This window comes from Anolis sagrei, chromosome 2 (assembly GCF_037176765.1).
Source record: "Anolis sagrei isolate rAnoSag1 chromosome 2, rAnoSag1.mat, whole genome shotgun sequence".
In the NCBI taxonomy this organism is placed as follows: Eukaryota; Metazoa; Chordata; class Lepidosauria; order Squamata; family Dactyloidae; genus Anolis; species Anolis sagrei.
The window spans coordinates 34,580,536-34,603,262 of NC_090022.1; positions in this window are offsets into that span (position 1 = coordinate 34,580,536).

The following is a 22,727-nucleotide window of genomic DNA, read 5'->3' on the forward strand; positions in this document are numbered from 1 at the left end:
ATTATTATTATTATTATTATTATTATTATTATATACACAATATTGGTAATGAAGGTAATAGTGAAGGTAATGAAGGTAATAGTGTAGGATGAGCCTCTGTTGTAGAAGCTTTCTTCTTGGCATAAGAAGACTTTTATAGGACAAAGCTGAAGGCGTCTTGTCTTAAAGGACAATACGGAAATGGACCCAATGACCCTGAAGTCCATGCAGGAAAGTATCCTGGCAACTACTATCTAAGAAGGGCTTGCTAGTAAACCAAAGCCTGAATCTGTTTGGATGGGAAAATGTACTGAAGAGTTTTGATCAAACACATGGTGGAGACTTCAGGGAGACATAAGGCTTTGATTTCACGGTTCGAGAGAAGGTCACCATCACAGATGAAATCAGAGCCAAAAAACAAGCTTACACTATTTGTTGCAGAAAGAAATAGTAATCTTTGGCAGCACACTCTATTTAATTGAATTAAGATTTTCCTTCATCTCTACAATTGGACCAGCCACTATTAAAAGAAAGGGCACAATAATAATAAAATGAGGAATGAAGATTTCAGTGGTGTTCACATGTTTCCACAGAGGTGAAACTACACAACCATGACCTACTCAAGCTTGCCAGCTCTTTGACTTGTAGACACTTTTCTAGTAAGGCAACAGAAAGATGTGGAATCAAAGAAAATCTAATTTATTGTCAAGCAGGACTGGACATTCTTTATAGGTACAGTGGGCTGGGTTTTGTTAAGAGCTATGCAATATTTAAATCACAGTTTCATAAACTTGACTTTCAGGTCTATTTCACTGACCTTACTCAATCAACAATGCCAAGTTCATGTGCATCACAGATTTTTACCTCTGAAAGACGGCATGACAATTGGTTTCTATTCAAGTTCCATTCCTTAATTGCGAAATTGCTTCAGTGCTAGACTTTTCCTTATAACATCTTGGTAGTTGTTATTATTAATTTATTTATTTTAGTCATTTCTATGCCACTTCTCCTCCCCTCAATAATGAGTCATGAGAAAGCTTACAGAATATAAAAAAACCAGATTAAATTAAAATATATGAAAACACAAATAAAGTAAAGATAAATGATATGTTTACAGCAATTATCAGTATAGGATTTATAGAATTAAAAAAATCCACATTAAGGAAAAGACAGGATATAAAACCAATAACAGAACAGTTAACAAGCAGTTAATAAAAAGCCCATTGCTGTCACTTCCTAAAAACCTGTTGAAACCGGTAGTAGTCAGCGCTTCACAATCACTAGGGGCACAAGACTGCTGTGTGAGTGGGAAAAAAGCATTATTTTTACCTGAGAGAAAACCTTTCTAAAAATTTCTAGGTCCTCCAGCATGATTTTTTGGTCAAATTCCAGTGGAATCTGGCCATAGAATTGCACTGGAGGACCTGGACATTCCTAAAGATAACATTTTATTCAAACGTGCAAAAGCCGTTCCTGAAAATGTGGGTACTGGCTGTATTCACTTGATAGTGGAAGAAGCACAAGGGGTGAGCAATCATAGCTTCCCTATGAAAGGAATTCCAAAGTCTGGGAGCGGCCACTTAGAAGACTTTCTCCTTTGTACCCATCAGAAATGGTGGGATTGTAGGAATGGCCCAATGATCTTAGAGCTCTAGGAGACTCACAAAGAAGATACAGCCCTACAGACTATTGTATTTTGCCTTGGTTACTTGGTTACTTTGCCATGCATGTCATCTCTTCTACTTCCATCCCAGCATTGAAAGTTAGCTGTACATAGATGCATCAACAGAGAAATGTCATCTTTGGCTACAGGAAGAAAATAAGATAACTGAAAAAGAAATCTCAGAAAGACGTGTCAATTCATACAGAAAAGAATTTAATGAATTCTATCTGTTGAATTTTAACTACATGTGGGAATAGTTATTCATGCTGTGTGTTTTGGATCCTCAAAAGCCTGAAAGGGAAGACTACATCCATCCAGAAACCTGATAAGGCATTTATAACACCTTGCCCTCCCCTAGTCATGTCTGCTATGGAAATCTGTTTACCCATCTTGGACACAAGGCAAAGTGTTAATCCATTTGCTGAGGTCAGGTGCATGCAAATCCCATCAAATCCTGCAGTCAGTTTGAACTGGGATCTTAAAAGTGACTTGGTTGTGAATAATTATTCTGGTTCTGTACTTGGAATAGTGTACGATTAGATTAGTCAAGGTTATTTAGCATGACTGGCCATGTTTTGTAAAGAGATAAGGAAGAATAATAAGAAATGAGGAAGAATAATTTTGATGAGCTATACTAACATACTTATCTTTGATAGTCTGCACCACATTCGACAAGTTAATGCTTTTAATCCTCTTGTACCATGCAGAGATGACTAATTCAAGTACCTTTCCTCCCCTTTTTGTTTCCCTGTTAATAACACTCATTTTGCCAACTATGCAATATTTATGCTGATTGTCATGGCTTGAGTTGCTGTTTCTTTCATCCTGTTTTAGGAGGGGGATCAGAAATGACACAGTATTTCTTTTTTTAGACTCAAAGGATCTTTAATCTTTGGCACCTTTTCCGAAAAACAAACCATCGTCATCTTCTTACCAGTCCTATATCTTATGAATTTGCAAGCTGCAGCAACAACAGGAATAATACCATCAAAGCCATGTTATACCAAAATCTCAACTTCTATCACTATTTACAGTATTTTAAAGTCTGCTTGACTTTAGCTTTTACACAGTAATTGATAGAAATAGTCTCTGGGAAGGACATATGTTAGAGCACTTATTCATATTCAATTTGAATCCTCTCCTGATCTCTCATAGATCAAAATGTTTTCTTGACAAATAACATTTCAGCAGAGGCTGGTATTTTTCTCATTATTGTTTAGATTGAGTGTAAGTACCATAATGTTGCTGTTATTGTGTGTGCCCAAGTTGTTTCTGACCTATGGAGAACCACATGCAATCATACCACTGGGCTTTCTTGGTAAGATTTGCTCAGAGGGGTTTTTTTCCACTGTCTTCTCTAAGTGTGAAAGTGTGTGCCATGGCAGCTAAAGTGGAATCATAGTGCCATAGTTGTGTAGTGTGTTGAGACTCAAGAAGTAGTGCAATAATAGAGGATAGACACAAAGCTATTCAGTGATAGTGCACAGTGGGCTGGTTTGGCTGAAGACATGATAGAATAGGCAAGGCATTCAACAAAACTGAACAGTCACTTGTGAACTATCTCTCTTTCATCACAATTCTGCTCTCTTGCCTGGCATCATCATCTATGTCACTTACCTTCCCTTTGCTAGAATAGTACCACCAACATAAATGTTGTCACTGTACCTCGCTTGCCACTCTGGAACCCTGGCACTCTGCATGAAAACCCAGTGTTGCATTCAGTGGCCTCTGTGATGAGGAGAAAGGGAGGGCATGGTAAGGGTGGCTGTCTGGTAGTGCCAAACCAAACTCAGCATTGCTGGACACAGTGAGGACTCTATCCTCCGCATGGATGGGGGCTGGGTGTGGGGGTGGGGGTGGCAATCTAAACTATTCCGGGGCTAATCCAGAGTTTGCAATACCAGATCAGACACAGAATAAGAGGTCAGTGTGAACAATTCACACACTCGCAGGGCCCTTCCACACTGCCCTTTATCTCAGGATCTGATCCCAGATTATCTGTTTTTTTTTTGTTGTTGTTCATTCGTTCAGTCGTCTCCGACTCTTCGTACCTCATGGACCAGCCCACGCCAGAGCTCCCTGTCGGCCGTTACCACCCCCAGCTCCCTCAAGGTCAGTCCAGTCACTTCAAGGATGCCATCCATCCATCTTGCCCTTGGTCGGCCCCTCTTCCTTTTGCCTTCCACTTTCCCCAGCATAATTGTCTTCTCTAGGCTTTCCTGTCTCCTCATGATGTGGCCAAAGTACTTCAACTTTGTCTCCAGTATCTTTCCCTCCAGTGAGCAGTCGGGCTTTATTTCCTGGAGGATGGACTGGTTGGATCTTCTCGCAGTCCAAGGCACTCTCAGAACTCTCCTCCAACACCACAACTCGAAAGCATCGATCTTCCTTCGCTCAGCCTTCCCTAAGGTCCAGCTCTCACATCCGTAGGTTACTACAGGGAATACCATATCTGTTTTAAACTGGAATATATGAGTCCCCACTGCAAGATATCCTGGGACAAACAGATAATCTGGAGTCAGATCTGGGATATAGGGGCAGTGTGGATGTGCCCTCGGTCTAAGAACAAGGCAATCTAAAACAAGGCTGCTGTAAGTCAAAGTCAACATAAAGTCACATGTCAACAACAAGCACCCCCTTTTTAAAAAAACTGCCCCTTAAACAACCTTCCATTCTGAAAGTGTGCTAAGATAAAAGTCCCTTTATCTTTCTACATCCTATTTTCTTCATTGCTTGTCCAAACACTAATTAGCACACCAAGATTGTTAACTACACTGAAGTGCATTCCCAGAAGGGAAGAGTTAGGTGGCTCCAATGGCAGATTTGAGTAATACGGTTCATTTCAGGTCAACCTTCCCATAATAATCTGTTCCATTAAGAGGTGACCACCATTAGAACGTGTGAAAAAACAAACAATTCTGAGCCAAGAATGAGTTCAACAACGTTAGAGCCCATTAGTCTTTCTGTCCTTGAAAGAGTGATAACAGAGGACCAGAAATCAAACCCAGAATTAATAAACCATTTATCTCAAATAACAGGGTAGAAAGTTCATTACCCCATGCACTCTACGGCCTCTTTGTTGAGCCTTAAAGCCAAGGTTATAGCTTGGTTAAGCCAATTAGCAACTAATGTGCTATAGGACTGAAACAAATTCTTCATTCCATCCATCTTTCTTTACTTAAAACAGATATCTCCTCTAATCAGTTTGAAGGCAGTTTGTCACAAGACTTGATTTTTTCATGTGTATTATATTCAGAGTTACATTGCTGAACAGATTTGGCCTCCTTAAGGTACAAGTTAATAATTTTGGTACAGTTCCATTAGCCGGGTGGACTCCAAAAGGGGGTCTAGATAGAGAAGGAAAGTCCATTTTAGGAGGGACGGGATTTGAAGAAGGAAAACCATTTTCCCCATTTTGGTAGGTTATTCCCTCTCCCCATTTCAAAAATGAGGGTTGTTTCCATGACATGGGTGGGGGAAATAACAGGGAAACAGGGGGAAATGGTTTAACTTCTTCAACACCCTTTCTCCCTCTCTATTCTTCTCTGTGTAGTGCCTCCTTGTGGCCTCTGCCTGGATAATGAAACAGTACCATAGTTTTTTAAAATGCTGTCATAAAATTGCCACGTGCTTCCTGCATAAATATAAATAGCTCCCTGAATAGTTGTAGTAATCTAGTTTAGAGAGCTATCATGATATGGTGGTCTGAACATTGGACAACTCTGAAGACCAGAGTATGAATCCCTGCTCAGCCATGGGAACTCACTGGGTGATTTTGGACAAGTCACACTTTCTCAGCCACAGAGGAAATCATACACTTATTGACTAACTCTTGTTAAGAAACCCCCATGATGAGTTCATCTTACAGTCTTCATAAGTCAGATCAATATGAACATATCAGTGACAAATCTAGATTTGCCAATTAATCGAACTCCATGTATAGATTTATGAGGACCTGGTAAAAACTCCAGGAATAGAAAAAATGGGTTCCTTACCATGCAACTCTGCATAAAAATAATATTCCAATAGACCAGGCTTACCAGTGCAACTATCACTGCAAGCAAATGCTTTGGAAGATACCATCAGGGAGCATGGGATTTTCTCTGCTTCCAGAGAAAACTATTGTCAAAGCCCCCCTCCCCCCCCCCCAAAAAAAAAGCTATGTTTCTGAATCCATTCGAATATCATTTCCAAGGAATGGGCTTTTTCAGAGAAAGAGTTATGTTCAATCTGTCTTTCAGCTTTTGTTAAGAGTACTACCTCGAGGTATTTTTTCCCCTAATTATTACCCATGAAAGTTCACTGAGGAGTGTTTTCTCGAAGAAAAGCTGGGGATTGTATTACATTTCAGAGCAATCTCCAACCCCAGTTTCCCAAGGAACATTTTAAAATGCCATTTCCTCTTATCCATACGACATTTCATATTAAATAGTACCATGGCCATTAAATTTTAGATATTTTCCAATGACAGCCTTGTTTATCATAGTTGTCTCATTTACAGAGAAATGTAGATAAGTGAATTGTTTCAAGAGCCCTGCAACAAATAAACAGAAATTGCAAGACCACAGTTGCATTTAATTTACAACTAACTGTGGGTTCTGCCTTTATTTTTTATTCTTTATTTTTGCTGCGTTGGCCAAAATGTGCTCTTTAGCTCACTTTTTATTACTGCAGACTCAGCACTGAATTCCACAATGTATCACAGTCTTTTAAACTTGCTATTGTTCTAGTTGAGATGTGCCTTTATTAATCCAATAAACTGTTTTTGGAAAATGTATTTCCTTGAGGTGCGGTTGTCTAGCAACAACAGGGAAATAGTGGAGAGCTTGCGAAAAGTTTAAGAAAAGGGTACAGCCAAAACAGGACATTTTATTGAACAGATGGGATTTCCCCCTCCAAGATACCAACTAAAAAGGGATGTTCAATAGCAAGCAAATGAAAACCTCTAATTTTCTTTGATAAGCAAAGGATTCAGAATGCAGTGGAGTTTAATTAAAATTGTTTGACCCCCCAGCCATGATTATGATTCTAGAAACCTCAATATGATTATGATTCTAGAAACCTCAATACATTTTGATGTGCTCCATCATTCTACATTGAGAAGTATACTTAATAGACAGTATTTGGATCTGCTTCAACATCACAAATATCCCACTACTATGATGCTAATTTAACCTTTACAAACAGCATTTTCTCCTCTGCTGTTACAAAAAATATGATCTAGTATTCTACATCAGCTACGTAGTGACATATACTTAACTAAGTAACCTCTCCTGGCTCAGCCCACACCTCAAACCTGATGGAAATGCCATTTTCCAATGAGCAACAGAATGGACATCCTTCTTCCTCTGCAGCCCATGCCTGGTAAAGAGCAATAATCAATACAGAATAGTTACCCAGACTTACTCATTCATATCTGTTCCATATTCATGATCACTTAGTCACTTTGTGTCATCACTGGTACATTGTAAATCCCACATCTCAAACTACTTTATCATGTATCATTGTATGGAGGGGATTAGGCCCATTCTGCCAGGGATCAGAGAATGGGTAAATGATTGAATGGGAGAGGTTGCTAGGTTAAGTATACTTAGCATAGATATATTCGTATACTCAACTAAGTAGCTGGTGTAATATAGTGGTCAATATTATTAGCTGGTAATAGCATTAGAAGAGAATTTACCATGCATTACGTCATTGAGTTGTGATAGCTGAGGAGCCAGCATGGTGTAGAGGTTTGAGAACTGGACTTTGAAGATCAGAGTCCTTACTCATTCATGGAAACCCACGGGGTAACCATGGGCATGTCACACTCTCCTGGCTTCAGAGGAAAGCAAAGGAAACCCCCGCTAAACAAATGTTGTCAATAAAATGCTATGATTGGTTCACTTTAGTGTCATCATAAATCAAGATTTCATCAAATGGTCTTTCAGGCCCCACTTCAATGCATTTAGGAAACAGAGCCCCACAGGAGTCCCACAGAAGCCATCACATGACACTTCCATTGGGACTCTATGGCACTCTGTTTCTTGTCTTCAGGAAGTGGTGTTACCCGATTCCAAATTGGAGAAATCAGGGAGAAGAAGGGAAAGGCACAGAAAGGATGTGAGATGGCTGGCCATACCAGAAGATCAGGGGAAACTGTTCCCTTTGCTTTCACCCACTATCTTCTTGCCTGACTGTTGAAGTCCTCAATAATGACTTGAAGGTAAGCAACAAGGCATTATGATAGCTAAGCCAGTTCTGTAATAGATAGCAAGTCTGTACATCATTCTATAACTTGGGTTTACATAAAAGTTAATTATTAAACTTGCATTGATGCAGTCTATTTTAGTCAAATTGTGAATTGGAGTTAGGTCATTATGTCCATTTAGGGAGATTCAGTCATTCTACCGCAACAAATACATAAAGTCTATTCAGTGGGGCTGCTTTTTGCCAAAGAGAGCTCCACTGACTATTAGAAGACTGCAAACCCTGTAACTTAGCCACTCATTCAGACATCGGAGACAATCCCCCTAGGTTTCCCATCAGTAGACAATTCCACACGGTTCAATAAAGTTCCACTGAGGCTTAATAACCTACTGAGCATGCTTGAGTTCTAAATCTGCATAGCCATTTTTTAAAAAAATTAAAGCATAAAATATTTTTAATGCATGTTTTAAAATGACCTAGCAGTCAGCAGGTAAAATCCCTCTGGGGTATAACAGCGAATTGTCCTAAATTTCCATAGCACTGCTTTCCATTTCTTCATAGGATATTGACAGATACGTTCCATCTTTCTTTCTCTCTTTAGATATTTAAAGGATAGGATGTTTTCTCCCCAGATTTAAAAAGGGAGAAATTTCCACATGAGGAACTTGTTTAATGAACTCATCTATTCCATATGAATGCTTACTAAGCTTCAAGGGAAGGTAAAATGCTACAACAAATTTGGAGAGTACATGTCCATATTTACGTCCTTGTTTCATCTGCCTCTGCTAGTCATGTTTCTTCTTTCACATTGGTGGCTCATTAAAGGAGATCCACTGTACTGTTCAGAAATGTCCCTCTCTCACACCTGGCTATCTTATTTTCTGTAAGGTGCTTCTTAACTCTTAAGCAGCAGATTTCTGTGCTTCATTTTGGGAGGACTGTTAATATTTGTTTAAGCAACCACAGCTCGAAGTAACACAAGGATAACATTGGGCTACCTGAAACCATGATTCAACCAAAATGTAGCCCAATCATTCAAGGAGAAATAGTTTCATGAAATGATTCACCATCACCTTTTTTTCTGTCAGGACCAGCTGAAAATGGGAATAAAACGTCCATAAATTGTGCTCTTCCACCGTACTTTTCAGAAGAAATTTAAGAAAGGGTGTTCCTTACATTTAAGAAACAGATTGACTCATACAATTTTTCTGATTAAAAAAAAAAGTTTTACTCGTGAATTTTAACTGGTTAACCAAATCCCCATGCTACGTCTGTGAGAAGCAAAAATTAAATGAGTCCCCCCAGAACTGCAATAACTATCTCAAGCAAATTTTGACAATTTATTCACACTGTCATTACATGCAGCAATAGCTGATATAGTTGAAGCAACCCAGTTGGCCCACCCATAACTGGCAGGCAAAGCCTAAGACATGAGTGGTGGGTTTGAAGGCCTTCATAAAGGAGACCAGACTTGATGGTGGGAAGTTGACAGGGCAGAGCTGCAGGCTATTTCAGGCTGCTCTGTTCCCCTGTTGTGCTCTTTGAGGTAGGAGGCAGATTCCTAATGGGGAATTAGTCCAATGAGGCAAGAAAGACTGACTGGACTTGCACTCTTGATTGTCCACCAAAGTTTATCAATGGAGTCTAATTTCTGTCAAAATATAATGACACAGTTTTCAAGTGTTTCCAACAGATGTCATGGCATTTTTTGTAACTATAAATTACCAATTAACCATCATTTTTTCAGTTATTTTCAGACTTGAAACTATAACTTAAATAGAAAATTGATTTAATTTTGTCTATATAAAATATATAATGAATCATGCTATTTATTTTATGTTATGGAACTACTCTTCATGATTCACTAAAAACACAAATCACACACACACACACACACACACCCCACCACCACCATTACCACCACCTCCTCCCATCCATTTTTATGGCTATGGCCCTGATGATCACCATGTTTAAATATCTGAAAGGATGATATAAGGGAGAGCAAGCAGACTTGTTTTCTGCTACCCTGGAGACTAGGTGCCCTTCCACACAGCCCTATATTTCAGAATATCAAGGCGGAAAATCCCGCAATATCTGCTTTGAATTGGGCTATCTGAATCCACACTCAGATAATGTGGGATATTCTGCCTCATTATTCTGAGATATAGGGCTGTGTCGAAGGGCCCTACAATTTAGAGAAGTGGGTTCAAATTACAGGAAGGGAGATTCCACCTGAACAGTAGGAAGAACTTCCTGACTGTAAGAGCTGTTCAACAGTGGAGCTCACTCCTTCACTGTATGATGGAAGCTCCTTCTTTGGAGGTTTTTAAAAAGGCCATATATCAGGGGTTCTTTGAGTGTGCTTTTCATGCATGGAAGGGGGGTGGAGTAGATGGCCCATGTAGTCTCCTCCAACTCTATGATTTTGTGATTCTATGAGGCAGCCAAATCAAGCTATATAGAGTAGATTTGGCTAGATCTATCTCATCAGATCCAAATTACAGAGACAGATAACCAACCTAAATGACTGCATTTTCCAGAATCACTATTAATGAGGACAAAGTCTGCTGGTAGAGTCACATTATTTCACTGCAACAATGGGCATCAACAGATTTAGTCAAAGATCTGAAATACCAAGTGGAATTTGAGTGTTTCCTTTGAAATATGCATCACTGCCCTTTTCCTGTTTCAGAATCTGGTCTTGGTTGAGCAGTTCTGAATTTGGTCCTTTACTCATAACACAAGTGTTAACGGGAAGCTCTATGTCTTCAGGAGAAAAAAGCCCGCCTCACAGTACATTCCAATCCTGGAAAAAAGCTATTATAAGAGTTTGAGTGTGAGGACTGGTTTTTGGAGAAAGGTAATGCTTTAACTGCAGTAAAAGTTGAAACAAAGTGATTCAGCAGATTGATGGACTGGGTACACAGGAGCCTATTGTTAACCTTCCGGCTTTCTACTTGGAGGAAGCCTGGAGCATTTCCCTGCCAGTAATGGGATTCTCCCATTCCCTTAGGGAGATTACATATCCTCCTCACAGCTCATTAAAATGCCCTTGTAATGGATCCACTCCACCAGCTGGTCAAGGCATTCTCCCTTTTGTATACTTATTTATTTCACAATAATACATTTTCTATTAAAAAGACAATCTTTGCCTGCTGCTATCTTTGGCCTCAGAGCTTTAGTTGTTGTTTTCATTGTTACAATACTTTTACACATAATAAAAATACAAAAAAAAAACCCAATCTACATACTACATAAAACTGAGGGGGTGGGAGAGAGGTTGAAATAGAGGGCGGGGGGGGGGGGAGAATAAAGAAAAGAAAAAGAAAAGAAAAAGAAGGAAGAGTAAGAAAAAGATAAAATTGACTTCCAATCTTTTGCACAACTGCTGTAACTAAATCCTAGTTAATCGTCTCATTTTTTTATTTTTAAACTTAAGATAAAACCAAAACATTAAGCTATAAGCCAAAAATATACAGTACTCCTTTTTAAATTCTTTCAATTTTGTACACATATAAAAGATGCCATACTAAGCAATTATCCTACAGAAAGTTAATAAAACAACTATCAATTAGTAATAATATTAATTGTATTGTCGAAGGCTTTCATGGCCAGAATCATTGGGTTGTTGTAGGTTTTTTCGGGCTATATGCCCATGTTCTAGAGGCATTTTCTCCTGATGTTTCACCTGCATCTCTGGCAAGCATCCTCAGAGGTAGTAAGGTCTTCACTACCTCTGAGGATGCTTGCCATAGATGCAGGTGAAACGTCAGGAGAAAATGCCTCTAGAACATGGGCATATAGCCCAAAAAAACCTACAACAACCCAATAATATTAATTTATGTATATTGAAAACTTTAATTCTTCCAACTTTTATGATCTTGAAATGTAATGTTGAAACCTTAAAATGAGCAGTTTAGTATGCCAATTATCTATTATACTAATACCACGATGTTAATGCCTTCTCTATAACTAAAAGCGATTGCTTCCCCTCCCCCCCCTTTGTTTTAAAAGATTTTAAACACCAAAGATCAAGGAACACAACATTTTGAGCAAAACTGAGACGAGATTGGTTTTCTGATGCTGTCGCCCTCTATTTAACAACAGTTACATCTATTCTCTTTCAGTTCAGGAAGTTAGCTTTATACAGCTTCTCTCTCTCTCTCTCTCTCTCTCTCTCTCTTTCTCTGCAGAATGCACCAGTACTTTAGCCAGCAGCACAAAACATATATCTAACTCATATATCTTGAAGTCTTCTCCTAAAAAAAGACACACATTACCAGTTCAGCTGTAGTGGAAGGTCATACAATCCTAAACCACTCAGAGTGTTGACATACTCTTCTTGGTAACAAGAAGTTAACTAGCAAAGATACCCAAGCTCATGACCACCCAATTTTTTTTCTTCCCCTTGAATCTTCTGTGCATAAATTGGCCAGTATGTGAACATATAAAATCCTTTGCTCTGTCACAAAGGAACAAAATTAATTTTGCTATTATCTCATAGTAATCAAACTGGAGGACATAGCATTAATGACTTATGAAGGTGTGCCTCCAATTTACATCTGTGTCATAGAGGAGAATCCTTTATCAACCGCACAATGACTAACTACTTCATCACACTAGAGAAAAAATCCACTTAAAATCCGGTTTCTGCTCCTGCAGAATTCTGGGGTTTGTAGGTTAGGGAGGGGGCTTTAACAGTCTCACTAAACTATAAACCCCAGAATTCTGCAGGGGGCAGAAACCAGAATTTAAGTGTATTTTTTCTCTAGTGTGATGAAGTGGTAAATTCCTAATATGGCCCTTTACCGGCCAAGGGAATGAAGGGCCTCTGAGTGGATGCAAAGCAATAGCATCATCTCTTGGCACCTTCAGAGATCGCTTGAGAGGTCCCTCGGGATGTTTCTTGCTGGGTGTCCAACTAAATGGCCAACTTATTCTTCTAAAGGGTTACAAGATCTCTTTGTATATAAGTTAGTGATTCTCAACCTGTGAGTCCCCAGGTATTTTGGTCTACAACTCACAGAAATCCCAGTCAGTTTGCCAGTTGTTAGGATCTCGAGTAGTTGAAGGCAAAAAATTCTGGGGACCCAAAGGTTGAGAACCACTGCTATAGGTATAGTTTCATTCATGGTAATATTGGGCTCATTCAACATTCCATGGAATACATCCTGATGGTTTATTTGACTTGTAGACAAAACCACAGGATTTGTTATTAAAATAACTTTGATTAGTTAAAATTTGTGGCCAGACCAAAGCTTTGGCTTCAAACTATCTGGAGAAAAATTGCATATAGATTGCACATAGTTACAGGGAACCCAAGCATTTCCTTCCTGCTTGTTATTACAAAGAAACAAACAATTACTTGAAATGGTGTTATTTTACACTGATTAAGATTTATTCTTTTACTCTGTGAAAAGCATACATTCTGCCCTAAACATAATGACTAAATTGTTGATGATTTTGTTACAAATTATAAAATGAGCCATGATAAATTCTACTTTGAAAATAGGGTGATTTATATAGGTTTTCTTGAGAATAAAATATTGTAAAATTGACATAAAATTAATTACAATTTGAAAAGTGGGGCACGAAATCAAGGTTTATATAATGGTTGTTATACTTTCAGACCACCCACAATTTTGTCCAATTCCATTATAACCTACACACAAATAAAACTGCCAAATACATAATGAGAAAGTATGGGGGTGTGCCAAATAACATCCTAGTGTCATCGTTCACTGATTGTCTGAGCAATAAATAATTCATAAAACTCTATACCACTATGGCATTCTTTTTTGCTCACAGCTCTGCAATTCAGAAGTAGCTCTGATTTTATGACAACCACTTATTATGTGTAAACTGTTTTCTGTCCTCACCATGGCAGTACCTTCCTGCCACGGTGGGATTGGGTACTCATGCCAAGCAAGAAGTTATATGGATAGTAGAAGTGTCCCTTGTAAGACAGGCTTTGTTGAGCAGGTAGAAACTCGTGGGGAGTGGCACTGAAGGAGAATCTTTCAAAAACCATTGGCACTGACGCTATAGCTAACACTTGTTAGTGCTGTGCAAAAGGAAACACCAGTAAAGACTTTTGAATGTATTTTACCATATACACAAATCTACGTTGAGACAATTCGAAATTAAACAAATTAGTTCTTGAAGATAAGCTGATAGCTAACACTTGTTAGGATTGCACAGAAGGAGACACCAGTGAAGACTTTTGAATGTCTTTTAGCACATACATAAGTCCATGACGAGACAATTCAAAATTAAACAAATTAGTGTGAGAAGTTGACCCTCTCATGTGAGAAATCACTCAGGCTGGAATCTACACTGCCCTATATCTCAGGATCTGACCCCAGATTATCTGTTTAGAACTGGATTATATAAGTCTACACTGCCAGATGATCTGGGATAAGCAGATAATCTGGAATCAGTAGTAGGAAAAGAAGAAAACTGCATTGTAGATGGATAGACTCAATCAAGGAAGCCATGCTCCTGAATCTACAAGTACTGAACAGGACTGTGGATATCAAAGTGACTTGGAGACCTGGGTCACCATATGTCAAAGTCAGCTTGATGGCAGCTGACAACAACACCTGATTTTTGCCTGAGCTAACATATAGAAATTCTTTATTTTTTTATTTATCTATTACCTACTTTAAAGTTATGTAAAGAACCTGTGGTTATGACTTTTGGGTTGTTGTAGGGTTTTTTGGGCTATATGGCCATGTTCTAGAGGCATTCTCTCCTGACATTTCACCTGCAACTATGGCAAACATTCTCAGAGGTTTTGAGGACCTGGTAATGTGGTTATGAATTTTGTTTTCTTAATATTCATTGGTAACCCTGCTTAAAAACCTCTCGAGAAGGGCACTCTACCACACTTCAAAGCAGACTATTCCACACCCAAACAGCTCTTACCATCTGAATGTTCTTCCTTATATTTTGATGGAATCTCTTTTGCTGCATATTGAATCAATTGCTCCCTGTCACTCACCAGAGCTGCAGCTTGCCAACTCCACAATGTGACATCCTGTCAAATATTTAAACATAGCTAATCATGCCTCCTCTCAGCCTTCTTTTCTCCAATCTAACATACCCACCTCCCTAAGCCCTTCCTCATAGGTCTTGTCTTCCAAAGGGGACACCCAATTTTTTGATGTTTTACCATCCTTGTGGGAGGATTCTCTCATGTCCCCACATGGGAAGCTGAAGCTGACAAAGGGAGCTCATCTGCGCTTTTCCGGATTTGAACCTTTGACCTGTCAGTCTTCAGTCCTGCCAGCACAACCCACTGAGCCACCGGGGACTCCATACTCCATTTGGTGACCTCGTATAGAAAAAGTTGTTTGGGAAATTATATATCTATCTTTATAGAACAAAACAGACAAATCCTACTGGCATGCAAGGCAGCGGGGTGGAAGGAGAAACATATTTATGGACTCATTATGTGATAATCATTTTCTTATGTTCTTTGTAGAAATGCTACAGTAAGCATTTAAATATGTGGAAGCATTGCCTTAAAATAATGCAGTAATGAATACAGGTCAGCCAATTCTCTTCTCATATCTTTAGCAGCATTTCATTTGAAGGTTTGCAAGAGGCAATTAATCATACTTGATTTAAACAGCATGTTGTACATTTCCCCCATTTGATCTTCCACTGTTTTCTCTTACCTCCCCCAAAACATTGGTTTGAATCAGAAAAAAATGCTAGGGTAGGCCTTTCCTCACAGGCCAGAATTCCTGTTATAAAAGGGGGGTGGAGGTAGTGTTAGTTGCCTCCCGGTATGCTTTTAGACCCATTTATTTTGGGGGTTGTTAATGCCACAGCCATTTTTTCTCAATATGTTTTTCCTATTGAAGTCAGTGCCAGTTCATTTCTAGTACTGCCAAACGCAAATCAGGAAACTGCCCTCAAAATGAATTTCAAAACATTATTTCATTTTGTAAACCTTTAGGGCATAGTAACAACAAACTAGAGTCCCAAAATAGTTTGAAACTCAGGGACTGGCACAGAAAATCTGTCTTAGCAGAGAAAACAAGAGAGACGAGGATAATTGTGGTCCTAATTGGTAATATGATTCCTGAATTACAGAGTCTAATTCTACACCAAAATTACAATGGTAGCCCAAAGTTATAGACAACTCATTTTAAACATGAAAGTATAAACACTTATGTTTTGAGAAACAACGCGACCTGATAAAAAGTATGCATAAAAGTAACTTTTTATTGTTTATGTATGAGTTCTTTTTGGAACTACTGGCTGGGTTTTTTATAAAACAAAAAACCCTATAATTAGAGTGGTTACTTGAAATTCCTACACCTCCAACACACTTGGTACTTATTTTATGAGAAGTCACCAGCATAGTAATAGACATATAATTAGATAGCTGCCTTCTGACGAATATTATATTGTAATATAATATAATATAATACACACACATAACAACATACCATTTTTTGTAACCAGTGGCAGGAAGGGTCAAGAAAAAGCAGCTTTCCTTCCTTTTCATTTTAAATTCTAATTAGATTTGAGCATGGGAAAGAGTTGGAGAATTAATGCAAAGATAATGAATGCAAGGGCCTGCTGAAGCCATCCATAACTGAGCAGTGGTAGCACAAATGATCTGGATTTCACAGCATCAACATACCACTATTCAATTATTCACAGCTTTAAAATATCATTATATTGATTCCTTTTTTAAAGTAATTTTCCAAATTCTGCAGAGATGGTGGCAAATGGGATCTGAGAAATGTTTCTGAAATGTTGGGGAACTTCTTTCCCCAACCATTTAAGAATTACACAAATGGAATCCTAAAGATAACTATCAGCACCTCTTCTCTGTGTTTGCATATTTTGCCCAACTCACCTTTCCATCAATGTCTTGTGGGGTGAGTTATGGAGGCCTATCCATGAACGTATATAATTTTGACAGCTGATAGCTCCTATGTAAGCGGGGCAGTAAATCTGTCTGCATTTTATTCTGACCATAAGAGCAATACAAAATTTGTTGGACCTAGTTTTGAAGAAGATCAAACATGTTGGATAACATTTTAAAAGGTTGAGCCAAAACCTGGGCCAGAGTCATTGACTATTGAATTGAGGGCCCCCAGTCACTGCTGAATTTGGAGCATGAACCAATTGTTTCATTCTGAATTATGATTGAGTCATTCATCTTTCTAATAGTAGGAACAAAATGACTCAGGGGAGTATGGAGTTTTCTTTTCTGGCTGGCATACACAGGATTACTTTTTCTCAGATATGCAGTGTTCTTGTAGGACCTTTGAGATTAAGTGAGAGAAACACTGCTGCTTACAGATTTTTGCTACTGAACAGTGGCAGTAGCAGTGGCAGTGATGGTGGCAAGAGCCACTATCTCCAAGTCACATGGGCATCTTTATTAACATTGGTCAAGGAGTGTAGCAATGGCCAGGAGCTTTCCAGAGCTCCATGGACAACACTGTGATGATAAAAATGTCAAAGGTAAGTACCGTCCCTTTTTTTCCTGTACCATGTAATACAGGAAAGCTGAATGGTGGATTCTGGCCCATGTAAACATGTGGTTAGTGGAGCCCCCGGTTGCGCAGTGGGTTAAACCCCTGTGCCAGCAGGACTGAAGACCGACAGGTCGCAGGTTCGAATCCGGGGAGAGGCGGATGAGCTCCCTCTATCAGCTCCAGCTCCTCATGCGGGGACATGAGAAAAGCCTCCCACAAGGATGATAAAAACATCAAATCATCCAGGCATCCCCTGGGCAATGTCCTTGCAGATGGCCAATTCTCTCACACTAGGAGTCACCCATGAAATGACCAAAAAAATGTGGTTAATTCCAAATCAAATCCAATCCAGCTGTCCACACATACACCAAAGTGTATGGCTGCTCTATAACTTCAGGGAAGCTACAGAACACTCACTGACTTTTCCTAACAATGTATATATCTCAGGTATGTTGTTGTTACATCACCAAGCCACAAGGAATGGGATTTGGATTTAATGTCAATCAAGTTACTTCTATCTCTGTTTTTATTTTTTTTTAAGTCTACCATGTGTAGACTTACAAAATCAGTCATTCCAGGACAAAATTGGCTCTAGTTTTCTGAGCTCATCAGTCATTCTGAGACCAAGTTGGCTCTAGTCTTCTGAGCTTGAATTTGAGACACCACTTTATCAGTGTGCATGTGTGAAGTGTTCTAAGTCGAGCCAAATGAAACTAGATCAACCAGAAGTGTAAAACCAGTCCAATGTGTACATGATTTGGAACAGATTTTTTTCTCATTCTATAACCCATATTAATTGATAGTGTGTTTTTTTAAATTCTACAGAGAATATGGATTCTAAAGGATTCCAAACATTCCAAAGTTATTGCTCTTCAACAAATAAAAATTGAGTTCATTTGGTCAAATATCAGCTTCCATCTTGCCACTGTAATCTGATCGTTGATGACGTTTATATTGTGGCCCCATTCCTCTAATCAGGCTTTCTAAATTCATCCATTTCTATACAGAAATATGCTATTCAAACTGAAGAAATTAATCGATTCACCTTTATAAAGAATGTTTTTGAGGCTTCAAAGTGTGGTTGAGGTTGGGTTAGATGTTGACCTGCCCTATATGTTGAGATGTTATGCACTACCCTGTCCTACCTTTGCCATTTTTCCATTTTCCAAATAAAAATATTAGGAGGACAAAATATTATAAACTGGCCATCAAAAGAGAAGCGGTGAATAGAATCAATTATACTGTACCATTAATTCTTGATAAGGTAATTATTATAATCATTTAAATGAACAATATACAAGGTCTAATGGTGGCCTGATAATGCCACACTAAAAGATTAAAAATGTTCTGTTCACAAGTCTTTTATCTATGTAATTATGTGCCATTTCACTGAAATAGCAAACTATCTTTTTTTTCCAGAGAAAGATAATTTCTACCACATTTTTAAAAAGATGTATTGCTAATTCATTTCAACTTTATCCAGATAGCTCTTTACATATACATACTGTAATAAAATATATTCTTGCACTTACCATTTTCTGTGTTCTAATATACTAATCCACAGAATGATTTAACATAGTCACAGTTCTCTACAAAAACCTGTAAGAAATCAGATCTGGAGGCTTTGCATCTGTAATGGTTATCAGTTTTCAGTCTATAAAATATGTCTGTCTACACAGAGTTAAATACCATTGATGCTTCATTTTTTAAAATTTAAAAGTGTGCATTAATCTGTGCAGATAACAGAGTGCCCAGATTGTTACTCCAGACCCAATGCCATTTATCATCTAAGATGAAATAATCCTTTCTCCATTACACAAAATCCTTATCTCATATATTGTTTAAGCAACATATGGTCAGTTGTTTCTTACTCAGAAATACATGTTAAGAAGTGCTGTGCTGCATAGATTGCCACCTCAAGCTTTTCAGAAAATTGAACCAATATTTTTTTTAATGAGAGATAACTCCCAACCATGTATCAGTTTGACCCATAGAAGTTCTGTCTAGGCTACAAGGGTTTTTTTTTCCTGCTGTGGTCTCCAACCAGTGATTGGAGATCACTAATCTCCAGTAACCTTCAGAAGGAAGAGGAAAATTAAAGTCCAGGAAACCGAGCTCTGGTTTGCTCCCTTGGACTTACTTATGAGCAATCATGCCTACAATTCAGCTTCACTTTGCTGTGGGAGGAGAGAATGTCCAAATTGGAAAAAAAAATCATCCAAATTCAGCAAGTGCCATTAGTCATATTCCTGCATTCTTGGTGCTGGAGTGTGGCCCACAAAAGCCTTCTCAAATTGGATTTGGATCCTTGAGGCAAAAAGGCTGGTTAAGGTTGTAAAAGCACAGTCTTCTATACAGTATTGCAACATGGAATTAATCTTTCATTATACGATATCTCCCTGTTTTTCCGTTTACTGCTTTCCCAGGTTAAGATATCTCTACATAATATTAATCAAAGTTTCCTCTTTATGTTGTGTACATTTTAATAAAATAAGGGTGTGTGTATCTTTGCAAAAGAAGGATGGATTGGGTTGACTGGATTTGTTTTCTGCCTTTCTCCCAATATAGGTTCTAAATTGGCTTACAATGTAAGTTAAATAAGAATTGCTAGAATAGTATATTGTGCAATTTTTTTTAAAAAAAAAAGCATTAAACTCCCAATGCCATTAAAACACTGGCTTGCATCTAGTTGCAAATTTGCAACATCATACACCAATCTATGATTGTGCAGTTTAGAGCTCCAAAGTTGTACTTCCAGGAGAGGAGTATTGTCATATCTGTGCCATTCGAAGCTCTGCATAAAGGAAGCAAATGACATAGCAGATGCACAGTGGTCAAAATGCTCAATAGTACACCACTTTGGGAAACAACTGCCCATGTGGAAAGACAGCACAAGGGGGAGAAGAAACCGCTTCCAACAGAGCCATATTTCACTGCTAATTCAAAATAGAGAGCAGTAGAAATTTACGGGTGTGCTATTCTGGTTGGGAAAAAATGTTCCTAATTTTTGCAGAACCCTTTTGTGTGGTGAGAGTTCCCCCTTGTGCCTTTGTATAGTGCCCCATTTAAGCAAGCAATGAGAGCCCATCTGTTGCATGACAGTGTCATGTTATACTTTCTCTAATGAGGTTGAATGTCATATAAGTGATGTAGCTCCAACACTACAAAGTTACACATCACAACATACAATGTAGGATTTTGGCCATTTTTTTTTAAAAAAAAATACTTTTTAAAAAACTAAAATCATATAAAACTCATATTACATGCTCATCTTGTACTGCAAGCCAAATAAGCTGTTAATTATTGGTGTTCATTACTGAAAATATACTTTTTTGGGAAAGGCAGTGAATCCAAAGTCAAGTAGAAACTTTATTCAATTTGAATTGTGAATATTGTTGGCTTTGGGATGACTAACAATGGGAGAGTTTTTTATACCAATGCCCTCCAGGATATGTTGCCTGACATATCCTCTTCACTCTACCTGATGGCAGAGCTGGCTCTGCTGACATGGAAGTTATTTCCCACATAGAATATTCCCTTTAGGTATTCCCATGGGTCCTCCTCTGCGTTTCAGCACAAACAAAAAAGACAAATGTTGGCACTGTCTCCTTACATGGAATCTGATTCTCTGGTGGAAGCTTATAAAAGAGGCTGGATGGCCATCTAGTGGGGGTGATTTGATTATGTATTCCTGCATGGCAAAGAACTGGACTGGATAGCCCTGGTGATATCTTCCAACTCTATGAATGCATGGTTTTGATTCTTTAGATATTATGAGGTACTGCAGTGTGTCAGTATTGTAAGAAGAGGTTCAGCTTTTAAGATCCAGTGAGTGTTGTTGGTGGAATTCTTCCTTACCTCTTTTTAGAAAAAAACAACTTCACATACAGGAGGACGAAGTTACTGATAGGCATAAATTAAATTGTATTGCTAGTCTTGAGTATATTCATTGATTCAATAGGATTTACCTATGTGTTGATTTTCTAATCAACAGTTCATTCAATGGGTCTAACTAAACTCATTGGGACTAACTGTTCCATGAGTTACAAACATCTAACTTACAAATGACTCATAGTTTAAAAAAGTGGCTGAGACAACACGAAGTGTTAGAAATCTACTCCACAGAAGGGAAATTCACTCCTGAAAGTGTTATATATTGTATATACTCGAATATAAGCCAAAGTCTTTCAGCCTTTTTTTAGGCAGAAAAAGACCCCCTTGACTTATACTTGAGTCAAAGTTATTTATTATTTTACTCTAATATTATTATAATTACATTTATTATTTTCTCTATTTATTATTGTTATTACATGTATTATTTTACTACTATTATTATTACATTTCCATTTTAAGCAACTATTTTATTATTTATTTATTATTTTATTCTGGTATTATTATTATTATTACATTTATTATTTTACCCTCATTATTATTATTAGGATACATAAGAGAAGGTTAGAATAATGATTTAATCAGAGTTGGACAGTCTTATCTTAAATTATAGTTTTATGGAAATATTCAAAAACATTTAACCTACTGATGCCTCAATTAATGTAATTTCATTGCTATCTATTTTTATTTTGAAATGTACCAATAGCTGCTGCATTTCCCACCCTTAGCTTATACTTGAGTCAATATATTTTCCCAGTTTTTTTATGGGAAAATTAGGTGCCTCGGCTTATATTTGGGTCATCTTATACTCAAGTATCTACAGCGTGTGTGTGTGTGGCACTGGCTGGAGTAAGATTTTAATAATGTACCTGTTCAACTTGATAACAAACATACCAAACCTATCTTGTTCATAACTTGGGGACTGCCTGTAATAAGATTAAGGCTATGACATGTTTGCCCGAGAAATTTTGAATGGCAATGAGTAACTAGAGACTTTACATAAACAGTGCCAGGAATGTAATAATTAGCAAGAAGTAAAACTCTTCTAGACTTTACATGCACTCTGGTGAATGGCGCTTTCTGTTCCAATCAATACAAACAAGCACTTTTCATCCTTCATCTTTACATTTCCATGCACTGCATTGATTCCTTGGGGGCAAAGGAGAGTTACCCAATGCTTATAATCAGTGCCAATGGATGCAGTTTGAATTTATTCTCTGCATTACAAACAATAATTCTCATAATCTAATTAATTAGTTGACTTCCCTTGAGTGTATGTGTAATTACTTATTTGTAATACATATGCTTTCACTGGCTCTGACAGGGCTGTTTAATAGTATGGGGTATGCATGTCAGATTAGATGTTATTGCCAATATAACTACTTCAGGCAATATGCAGAAGTAAGATTTACTATTGGGAACATTTTAATATGAATTTCAAGATCTCAGTGAACTTTTGGTGTATTTTATTTATACATCCCCCCTCCCGTCCATTA